The following is a 12297-nucleotide window of genomic DNA, read 5'->3' as shown; positions in this document are numbered from 1 at the left end:
TTCCTGAGTCATTGCCACGAATCACACACTGTTCCCTGATACCAAGCTATATTAGAATGAATTCTCCTATGACTCTCTGGGAATGGATCGAGAAGCTGCAATACTTTATTTTCTTGATGAAAAGTAATTAGCCAGGTAGTCTTTGAAAGATGTTTCCTGACTTCACCTGGCCTCCTCTGAAGTGTATCACTTTCAATAGGTGCTAAAATATAAATGCCAGGTGCTACCACTATTATCATAAGTATAAAGTACATTGGGTGGTTACATGGTTGAAGCAAGTGAATGGTGGTCAAGGGTACAAGACTGATGCCCATATAAAACAGATGGCATTACTCAGTCAAAAAATCTTGTTCCCACAACTCAAACCACATCCCCAGCCTTGGCTAGCCACTTCACAGATACGTCATGTTGAAAGGGCAGCCAAAGGAGAATGTGTAGATGGGATACTAAAAGAAATTCCCAATTTATTCCCTGTCAGCTGTGTGCCGATAGCTTTCTTTTTACACAGAACTGGATTTGTGGAAAAGAATACATGGCAGTTACTCTCCACTCATATTATTTAAGGCAGAGAATCAGACTCATTGGATTCTAGGGAATAAGGAGAATTCAAATATTATCTGAGCCCTTCATTTGACCTGTAAAGAAATTAAAAAGAGAAGGGAGAAAAGAAAGCTAACATATTCTGAGCTCCTATTATGTGTTGGGTACTGTACTAAATGCTCTTGTATCATATTAATTTATCTATACTTGCAAAGAAGACTTACTATTCCCATTTGATAAATGGGGAAACTAAAATTCATGTAAATTTAACTATCTTTCCAAGGTCACAGTCTCAATAAAAGACAAGATTTGAAATCAAATTCCTCCAACTTAAACAGCTGTCCTCTTTCTGCTCTGTTGTTTTAACTGGAAGATGTGGAGTAAATGAGAAGGGATGGGTGAGGGGGCACAGCTTACATGGTTGGGAGAGAGCTTAACCAAGTTGGTTAGCACAAGTGCAAATGTAGTCAGTATGTTGTGAATCTCTTTTCCTGCCACCCAGTGGCCCTCCATTCCTTGAGGAGAATTTTTAAGAATATCTATCTTAAGATGAGTCCTATCTAAAACCAATTCAGTCAGACTCTCTGGGATAGACCAGAGTATCTGCATTATTCTAAAGCCGCTGAAGGTGCTAAGAAGGCACAGCCAAGGTGGAGACCCGCTGTCAGAACAGATGATGCTCTGGAGCTCTACTAGCAGGCTTCAAGCAGCAAGGACATGAAACTAACACTCAATGTGATTATGTAATCTTGAGCTGCTCAAATTTAATTCCACTGAAATGACATCATAATACTGAGGAATAATGAAAGGTGGTAAAAAACAGTTCACTAGGTAGCTAATCACTTCTTCATGTGCATTTGATTCATTTAAAGGTCTAAAAGTTCTATGCTGGGAGTGGACCCTATAGACGTGCTCCTGTGATCAGGTTTTTAAAAGGTCATGAAGGGGCACCTGGATGGTTCAGTCGGTTGGGCATCTGACTTCAGCTCAGGTCATGATCTCGTGGTCTGTGGGTTCATGCCCCACTTCTGGCTCTGTGCTGACAGCTCAGAGCCTGGAGCCTGTTTTGGATTCTGTGTCTCCCTCTCTCTCTGCCCCTCCCTAGCTTGCACTCTATTTCTCTCTCTTTCTCTCTCAAAAATAAGCATTAAAAAAATTAATAAAAGGCCATGCAGTCTGCACTGGTGTTGGAATTAGGATTGAGTGGCCCACCATGGATAAATCTGAATAACTCCATTGTAGCCTATAATGTAAATACTAAAGCACCCCTCCCTATCCAGGCAGAAAAGATGACAATAATAATTCCAAAACTAGACCAGATGTCAAACTGTGGGAAAGTACTGAAGGTGACACAAACAAACAAGGTAAGCAGAAACTAAAATAGTGATTATTGTGACCAATGCATATTGAATGCTTACTACGGGACAGGTACTGTGAGAAGGCTGCTGCAGAGGACAGTCTTCTATCTACCTAGGTACTAATGGAATTCAAAAACATGAAGATAGAAGCAAAAGTGAAAAGTTGGCAACTACAAAGGAAAAAGAAGGAAAACACTAAGATCCAAAGACATTAAGGAGTCAATTCCCTATAATAAAAAAGGAACTAACGCCTAGATTTTAAGTTAAGGTGTCATTATCAGAAACCTATAATTCTCAGCCACCTTAAGAACCTTTAATCGCATTGCAATGACAAGGTAATCCAGCTATATGGAGAAGAGGATAAAAGAAATAAATCTGACAGAAAGAAATCATGCAATATGGCAGAATACACTATTTCCTTAAGAAGGAAAGCCTGAAGCAAGATGTCTAACAGAATTACTAATGGAGCGTGAGAGATGCCCTCTGCCCTGTGATAAGTAGAAATGATTTGTGTTGTATCTCAGTAGTCTGTGTCTTCTTCTCAGCTCTGTGTCCACACAGAGACCCTGAGAAAGACCTGCAGCTCAGATTCCTGAGCAAGTGTGCATGGACAATATGGACAGCAAGTCCACTTCTCATTGAGCTAAGGCTCTGCACACCCATATTTCAAGACCAGAAACAAGCTTATTGTCTTTCATGACTTTGGTGCAACATTCTCAGAAATTAACACCAGATCATTCCCTATCCCAGTCTTTGGCTTAGATGTACAGTGTAGACAAAGGTAACAGAAGTGCCCAGAAACTCTTCAAGCAAACAACAAAGAGATTTTTAATGTTACTAATAAAAGCAATTACTTAGCTTTGAAAAATTGACATTTTTTTTAGTTTCTTTGACACCAAAGGATCTAGAAGCTTGGATTGACTATGATTTTTAGAGGCTGAAAACTGTTACAGACTGTTGGGAGTCTGAGGGAAAAGGCTGAGCTTTGTCTCCAACCGTTGTATTAATTAGGTTCCGTTGGGCTGAAATCATGCCATTTCGCCCTATTTTACAAAGTACAACAGTGATTCTGTCCTGCATATAACATAGTTCACGATCCCTCCATTGGTTGTATTGTCCACAGCCGGACCCCTGAGTATCTAATTATGAACAGGGTTCCAAGGTGAGTCCACAACTATTACCTTATCACAACAGATCTCTCTAAAAAGATTCAATTATTTGGCTATAATTGCACCTGTCAGCACATGCTGCCTCCAATCTCTACATCGGCAAACTTTTCTCTTTTTAACTCACATCCCTTTGATGCATTTTCGCCTGAATAATGCTTTTCAGAAGGCTTTTCACAAAAGCGCTCTGTTCACTGGAAATGTAGGACCTTTCAAAACTGTTAACACTGTAAAACATCATGTCTCCTTTTGAAAAAAAAAAAAGGAAAAAGAAAAGCTAGAGCTGATATCAGACTCTAAACTTTTGCTGCTCTAAATTGGAATCTTCTCTGATAAGCCCTGTTAGGAGGATTCTAAAGCCTGCTGAAATGGGCCCACAAAGGGGCCTGGGCAAAGTGCCTCAGGGGAATTCTTAAATCATTCTAAGAAAGTTGCGATCATCTTGCTACGGGGAAATAAGGGTCCTGGTTGTTAAGTTCACATTCAAAATGAGTCTGGCATTTTTCTCCTCTTATCAGTTTTCAAAGCTGACTCCTCACGCTACGTGTTGAACAACTCCTTTTTATTTCTGCTGTAAATTAAAGCCTTTAGGACGCAGTGAGCCAGCATCCAACATTTGCTTCCCATCCCAAATCAGTGCATCTGTCTTTTAAACCATATTTCTATAGTTTTTGTTTGTTCTAAATGACACAGAAGCCAACGCTTTAGCTAAATCATGAAGGGAAGGAAAGCAAGATGAGTGGGCGGGGTGAGGAGTTTGCACTGGTGAAATGGTGCGGGAGGATGAGCTGGGAGGCAAAATTGGGTATCTTTTTCAGCTTTCACACAACATTTGGTGGGTGAGTGCAAGTAATCTGGGATAACACCCCGGGACACGTTTAAAGGGGGTGACTTGGTTTGTTTTTACTGCACCGAGGAGACGATAACAGGACTTCATTTGGTATCGAGGCAATTTTCCTTCAGTGATCTCCTTGAAGCCAAATACGGAATTCCTTTGGTTTAGATTTAAAATAGCATACTGTAAAATCTGGCCCAGATAAAATTTTAGGCAGCCCTTATGATCACTCCCTCTTCTATCCCTATTGCAGTATAGATAAATAGATACGTGGCCCTCTTTCTGTGAAGCTGAGCACTTGGATATTGCCCTAGAGGAAATCTTTACTTTTTTCCCCCTAGGAATCATCAGGAAGGCCACCAATGTTACTCTTCTTCACTACAATTCTTTTGAGACCGACAGAAGATATTATAGTTATCTTTTTTGAAATTTTGTTCAAGAAGCATTTATTGTATGCCTGTTATGTACCAAGTACTATGCTCAGAAGTGAGGCTTAAAAGTAAATAAGACATAATCCTAGAATAACTCTTAGAAAGCCACCTTATGGTTCCATAAAAGGGCAAACAGCAAGTACTAACTTTCCTGATCCAGTGAGAGACACAGTTTGCAGCTCTTACACGTACCATAAAAGGGTTGCAAGGGAAACTATTGATATGTCTTTAGTTCCCCCATCATCTCAGATATTTCTTAGTCCTTGAAAAAATAAGGAATTTTGAATTCTTTCTCTGCCCCCTCCCCAAATTTCACTAAATATTAAGGACACAGTAAAACATAATGGTTAAAAGTATATACTCTGAAGTCAGACCCAAGTCCATTTCCCACATTCCTGCATAGGCAAATGACTTAGAGCAGTTCTGTGCAATAGGACTTTCTGCAGTGCTGGAAATATTCTTTATCTGCATTGTCCAGTATGGTAGCTACTTGAAATGTGGCTAGCACTACTGAGGAACTAAATTTATAGTTATTTAATTTTAATTAATAAATTTAAATAGCCATGTCTCTACCACATTGGACAGCACAGATGGACTGTTTGCTCATCTTTTAGAATGGAGATTATATGGGTCCCTATCTCATGGAGTTCTTGAACAAGGATTAAGATAACCCATTGAAAACATTATTTCCCAACAAGTTATGTATCATTAATCATATTACATTAAATTATACTTACACCTACATCTGTACCTCAGCAAGTTTGCCCTTTCGGAAGATATTTTATCACTTAAACAAGATCTAGTAATCCTCTCCAAGACAGATGTAATGCCATGTTTGTCTTGGGGCACCTGACACATAATAGATACTTGATAAGTGCTATTTCAACTCAACTGAATGGAGTAGTGATGATGGGGCTCTCCGGCTCCATAAAGAGGTAAATCCAAGTGGCTCGCAAGTACAGTTTTCCTAATTTCCAGTGTAGCATAAGGGCATTGAACTAGGTCTTGGTTTTGCTATTTCCTAGTTGTAGAGCCACAGGGAAACGACCTGACTTCTTTCAACTTTGGATTTGCCACCTGTAAAATGATGACAGCCCTGCCTCCCTCATAAAAATGAGTGGAATCATGTCCACCCAACAGAACATGTGTGGGAAATGTAGATCCCTTTTTCCTTCTCTTTGGTGGTGGTGGCTTCTGTACAGGTCAATAGATGTAACTCTCTGCACAGCAGTGAAGAGGTATGACCAGTGGTTACGTCTTCCCTGCCTAATAATTTCAATCACTTTGAATTTCTTCTTCTGAACTTGCAATTTAAAAATGCAAATATTCCTGAAAAAAAATTCTCCCAGGCCATCTCAGTCTTCCACACCTGAAGGTGCATAAATGAGTTTCTCCTTGACTACATGGCACTGAGGGAACATGAATTGTGGCTCAGGTGTGGCGTTAGGCAAACCTTGGAGGTGGGTAGGAAGGAATCCTGCTTTGAATCCACTAATATATATTTATACATATATTTGAAGGCTTTACCCCAAGTCACTACGGATAACAGCCTAAAAGAACAGAAACAGAGCTCCAGCAGACACTTAGGTACAGTTTGGTTTCAAAATGCACAGGCTTTAAATAATGTATAGGACTTTTTATTTTTCATGGAATATCTATTGTTAGAGTGCTTGGGGCACTTGAGACAAAAGGCTCTATAAAAAGTCTTAGGGGTATTTTTGCTTTTAGGCACCTCACAAAACTAGACCCAATTTTATGATTGAAAACTTGGGAGTCCAGGCTTAAGGAACATACGTGGCCTTGTAACTAAGCTGGAATTTTAGGAGACCTGTCAGCCTCCCCAGGAATTTAAGAGGTACCAAGAAAGAGTGGACCTATTTGGTATTTATATAAAGCTTTTCTTCTCTGCAAAGATCAAAGCATTATTTCATTATCCCTCACACAGAGAGGTTAAGTGGCTGCCTACAGTCATGTGGAGAGCTGATAGTGGGGCCAGGATTTCAGGTGCTGCAGCCCCTAGGTCCTTCCACCTGAGGAGACAAACACAGCAGCCTTCTAGCTGCATTTCCACACCTTAGTGAAGCACTATCCCCTTCCCCTCCCCCTTCCTGGTGAAAGAGGAAACGTCTCCTCCTGATAAATAGGGCAGGCTCTGGCCCTGTGAAGATCAAAGGAGAGGGTGGGATTCTAACAAAGACTGGTAGCCCAACCGACCAAAGACTGGAGAGGACCTGCATAGCTCCAGATCATCCAAAAGGCACATACAGCAGTTAAGGTTCTGGCACCAAATTAAAGTAAGATTGTTACTCTCAACTATGTCCTATAAAATTGGTGATTAGAAAACCAAGAAAGAAGCTATTCAATGTCATACGCAGAAGTTTTGAGTTTCCCTGTTTAATGGTGCTGTTTAACGTAGAATACTGGCTGATCTCACAGAAGCTGACGCTATAAGTCTACTTGAGTTCAAATCTTGACTACCCACTTACCAGCTATGTGACCTTGAGCAAGTTACCTAACCTTTCTGTGCCTCAGTTTCCTCATTTGGAAACTCAGAATAATAACAGTAACAACTCAGAAGGTTGTTGCATTAAATGAGTTCATCCACATACAATACTTAAAATCGTGCCTCGTACATAATAGTCAATAAATATATACTTGTTAATAGTAAAAAATATTATTGCTTCTGCTACTACAGATGTTGTTGTTGAAATTACCTGTTACTACAGACAATGACAATATTTTCAGGTCTTGGGGCCTCTAATGTCTTAACTAACCCTGGGAATACCCCAAACCAAACTTGTCCTGAAGCGGAAGATGGCTGCTTTGCTGAGGGTGTGAGCTCTGGGTTCAAATGCAAGAAAAGGAGGCCAGATGGGATTGGCTTTCTGAGAACGTGCCATTTCCTGAGAACACAGGTTGCTTCTGTGTAATCCTGAACAGCAACAATGATAATAGCACCGTGGAGAAAGCCAGTTGGCTAGGCAGGAAGCTTGGCTCTGCGTTCCAGGCTCCTATGGGAAAGAGCAGGTTTAAGCTAAAGAGAGTTCATAGGAATGAAGGTTAAACTCTATAAAGTTCTGGCTTATCTTCCCAGCTCTGCGGTAAGACCTTGCCCGGACTCGCCTTCAGCAAGTCCCGATATTAAAAAACACCCTCAACAGTCAGGGCTTAAGTCAGACAAGTTCACATGCCCAGAATCTCTCAGATGGCAGCAAGGAGGGAAAATTGAGAGGGGAAAGATCCTATTTTCCTCTCATTACAGACCTAGTGAGAGGCATCTGTTAGATCAGGAGAGGAGCAGCCAACCTTTCTTATAAATGTGAAAACCTACGTCTTTACCTACTGATGCTATCACTTAACAAATGAGGATTAATGTCTGAGCCACAAGGAAAGAAAATAAATGGCATCTTCTGCCAGTTTTAGAGAGGGTTCTGTTGTTCTAATAAGCAAAGGCTAAGCATAAAACTCATTCACTTTACTTAGAAACAGATGAAAAATACTGTCAGAAATAATTCACTTTTATTTTTCTTATAAAATTGAAACACAGCAGTAATTATAAGAAAAATCACCTGACTGCAAAGCCTTTTTAAAACTTTAAAACAGTTATATTTAAAGATAACATTAATTGCCCCTAAAATGTTCAACTGTGACAAGAGAGAATTTCCTCAACGCGAATGCATTTAGTTGTATTATAGCAATAGACATCGCAATATTTGTCAGTGGTGTCATGAATTATTTCCTAATGGTGGAAGTTTGCCCTGTGATTTGAAAAGTGGCCTACCAGGAGAGAGCAGAAGAAGATACACCCACATCAGTACGTGCCGAATAATCAATCATCCCAGCGCAGCTCTGAGTCAGGAACTCCCTCACTGAATAAGCTTATACTATGCTGTGCCAAGTATATTTTTGTTGCTAGTATGTTAAGCCCAACATCTGAAAATAAAATAGAATGAATATTTTAAATGTTTTCACTAAAACATTTTTAAAAGGCATTTCTGATACAAAATTGCATTATTACTTTGGTAATAGTTCTTCTAGAAAGACAGATATTGTACTGGTTTAACCTCAAAAAATTGATGTCAGAGAATGTACATTTATATTTAAAATTCCTGGTTGCTCCTCCCTGAGAAATAGACAAGGGGTAGAGGGCATGTGCTATGGATGTGTATTTCAACACTGCCCTGGCAATGTTTTAAGTTTCAAAGGGCATCCAGTACAGTACCATGAGGCCTCGGCCATCTCTGTTCAGAAATCTAGATCGGGGTGGGTTTGGCCTATGTTGAGGAGAACTAGTCCAGACTATACAGGAGTGAGTGAGTGAGTGAATGAGTGAGTGTGTTTGTGTGCACGTAGCCTTAGAAAATAGGGTTTTCTTGCCCTATCCTTCTTCACTTCTGAGATTTCAGTCAATCCACACAGCCTCTGAAGGAAAGCATGAAATTTGGCCCCAGGAGAATATGGTTTTCTTGAGCTATATATACTTTTTTTAATATTTATTTATTTTTGAGAGAGAGCACGAGCACAGAAGGGACAGAGAGAGAGGGAAACAAAGAATCCAAAGCAGGCTCCAGGCTCTGAACTGTCAGCAGCACAGAGCCCGACACTGGGCTGGAACTCATGAACCTCAAGATCATGACCTGAGCTGAAGTCGGATGCTTAACCAACTGAGCCCCAGGCATCCTGAACTATATTTCTTATTAAAGAGCTCTGCATTTCTGAGGAGCCTGGGTGGCTCCATTGGTTGACCTTCTGACTCTTGATTCAGCTCAGGTCATGATCCCAGGGTCGTAAGATCATGCCCTGCATCGGGCTCCATGCCCTGCTTAAGAATCAATCTCTTGGGGTGCCTGGGTGGCTCAGTCGGTTGGGCGGCCAACTTAGGCTCAGGTCATGATCTCGCAGTCTGTGAGTTTGAGCCCCGCGTCGGGCTCTGTGCTGACAGCTCAGAGCCTGGAGTCTGTTTCAGATTCTGTGTCTCCCTCTCTCTGACCCTCCCCCATTCATGCTCTGTCTCTCTCTGTCTCAAAAATAAATAAACGTTAAAAAAAAAAATTTTTTTTTAAAGAATCAATCTCTCAATCTCTCTCTCTCTCTCTCTCTCCCCCCCATCTACCCCTCTCCTCCACTCATGCTCTTGCTAAAATTAAAAATTAAAAATTAAAAATTAAAAATTAAAAATTAAAAAAAAAGAGCTCTGGGGTGCCTGGGTGGTTCAGTCAGTTAAACGTCCAACTCTTGACTTCTGCTCAGGTCATGATCTGATGGTTCACAATGGAGCCCCACATCAGGCTCCATGCTGACAGTGAAGAGCCTGTTTGGGATTCTCTCTCTCCCTCTCTCTCTCTGCCCCTCCCCACTCATGCACACGTGCTCACTCACTCTCTCAAAATAAATAAATTAAAAAAAAAAATAGAGCTCTGCATTTCTAAGATACCACTGGGCATCAGGACTCCAGATGTAATTGAAAATCATATACACAAGTACATGTGCACATGCAAATTCGGTTAGCAGATGTTCAACAACCACCTTGCACAAAACACATTCAAGGAGTCTGTAGAAACTATGAGCAAGAGACCGCAGATCCCCTGGAAGGGCATGCCCAGGGAGGAGAAATCAAAGGAACTAAAGCAGAGCTAGGGAGAGTGGAATACATACTGCATCTGAAAATCCAAAGCACCTTGTAAGAACCAGAAGCCTGATGTCAGAGACCAAACCAGGGAGTGAGGGAAAGGTCCCTGCCTACAGTTTGCTTCTCCTCCCAGTATGCCTGAGATTCCTCAACTGAATCACAGCCACTCCAGCAAGAAGCTTCTAGAGACAAACCCAGGGATGCTGATGCCTCCCCGATCCACTCTTCTCCCTGGGGGAGGAGAGACATGTCATTCATGTCAGACATGAATGACACATCCCCCTACATGGCAGTCCCTTGGGGACCCGCACTAGTGCTTGGCAGGAGTTGCCAATCTCCTAGAACTTCTTCTTAATGTAATATTTTAAATATTAGTTCAAATAGAACTTAGAACATGTCACAGGATGACATTATTTTTTTTAATGTTTATTTATTTTTGAGAAAGAGAGAGAGAGAGAGAGAGAGAGAGAGAGAGCATGAATGGAGGAGGGGCAGAGAGAGAGGGAGACACAGAATCTGAAGCAGGTTCCAGACTCCAAGTTGTCAGCACAGAGCCCAATGCAGGGCTCGAACCCACGAACTGAGAGATCATGATCCGAGCCATCCAGGCACCCTGGAATGACATTATTTTTAAAGTTAGGACAATGAGCTTTCCTGCCTTTTAAGTGGGACAATATTTGGGGTTAGTTACACAAAGACAGAAATATATACCTTTTTAGCACCATGTAAAGTGCAGACTGGTTCCCTCTTTTCCTCTCTCTGTTTCTTTCCCTCCTTCCCTCTCTTGCTCTTTTTCCCTCATTTTAATAAGGGGGAGGTGGGGACAACTTGCACATTTCCTTTCGCCCTTCTCCAGCTTCACAGTGAATAACCACTTTTTTTATTCTGAAACGATCCTTATCCCAAACACAAAATAGATGAGCAGGATAGGATGCCCCTTACTGGGTGTGATTGAAGAGAGGGTCCTCTGAGCCAAGTGACTTATCCTCACAGCTTCAGTTGCTGCCTATAATTGCACCAGTAAAGGTTCAGGATTTTGCCTGAAGACAGTGAATGTGTAAAAATTGGTCAAAGGGTGTCCAGACATGTCCCTGAAATCAGAGTAAAGCCACTGGGAAGAGGGGAGGACACTCCCCAATACAGGGCTGCAGCCTTTCCGACAGAGGCCTCACCAACACACCGTGCATGCCCAGGGCTTCAAATAAATCCGCAGCATTCACTCCCCTGTGCTCCCTCACTCCACGGATCTCTGACTGGGTCTGGGACTCTGAGTGTATCTCGAACCTGGCACCTCCTGATAGCAGTACTGTCCATGGCTTCAGCCCACACAGGACTCAGTTTTCACCTTATATGCCAGGTTTGGGGATCCACTGCTCCCTCAGTCTGACCTCCTTGCTTCCACACCGCCTGTGCCAACCGGCTTTGAGTTCATTGCAATCTTATGAAGGAGACTGACACATGCAATTAATTACCACTCAGTGTTGTCAGTGCTAAAATCGAAGTGACACAAAGTGTTACAGGATCATCCAGCTCCGACGAGAAGAAACTTCACAGAGAAGGTTGTGACTGAGCTTTCATCTAGAGAATTAAAAGGATTTTACCAGAACCATTGCAGGTAGAATGAACCACCTGTGCAAAGGGGCAGGGGCATGAACCAGCAGGATCACAGGTATGGTGAGAAGTGCAGTGTGACCGGAGCATACGGTTTTGGAGGAGGCAGAAAGAGAAGCAGAAGTTATAGTTTAATGAGATCAGACTTTTCTCTCTACACACAACACAGAACAACGGAGGTTAAACAAGGGAATGCTATACAGCATTTATGTTTCAGAAAGGAAACAAAGTCTACAGACTGCTTCTCAAAGAAAAGAGAGCAATAACTGGCAGACAGAGCAACAGCGTCATCATGACCTGTCAGATTTCTTCTAGAACAGTGGTTCTCACTGGGGGCAATGTTGCCCCCCTCAGGGGACAACTGGCAGTATCTGCAGACATGTGTGGTTGTTACCTCTGGCCTCAGTGGAAGGGTGCTCTTGACATCTAGTGGATAGAGGCCAGGGATGCTACTAAACATCATGCAAGGCACAAGACAGCCCTCCACAACGAAGAATTGTCAACAGTGCTGAGGATGAGGAACCCTGTTCTAAAAGATGAGGTGGCCAGAGGGTGCACTATGACACAGCAACAGTGGATTTCCCCGAGAGGCAGAGAGGAGACCTGGAGATGGTGGGCCTTCTCAAATGACTGTGCCACTATTCACGTGCTGGGTGATGCTCACATACCCATGCACCCTGGATCTCTGCATCTTTCCCTCTCCTTCCACTGAGTGAGAAGGACACTG

At 42.0% G+C, this 12297-nt stretch overlaps 1 protein-coding gene across 1 annotated transcript in view; it reads right to left on the bottom strand.

Moving 5' to 3' along the window:
* Positions 1-12297, bottom strand: part of TPH2 (tryptophan hydroxylase 2) — a 103935-nt gene that overhangs the window by 41193 nt on the left and 50445 nt on the right. The window lies entirely within an intron of this gene.

The sequence above is a fragment of the Prionailurus bengalensis genome, chromosome B4 (genome assembly GCF_016509475.1).
Source record: "Prionailurus bengalensis isolate Pbe53 chromosome B4, Fcat_Pben_1.1_paternal_pri, whole genome shotgun sequence".
NCBI classification, from domain to species: Eukaryota; Metazoa; Chordata; class Mammalia; order Carnivora; family Felidae; genus Prionailurus; species Prionailurus bengalensis.
This window is presented reverse-complemented; position numbering and strand designations above follow the sequence as displayed.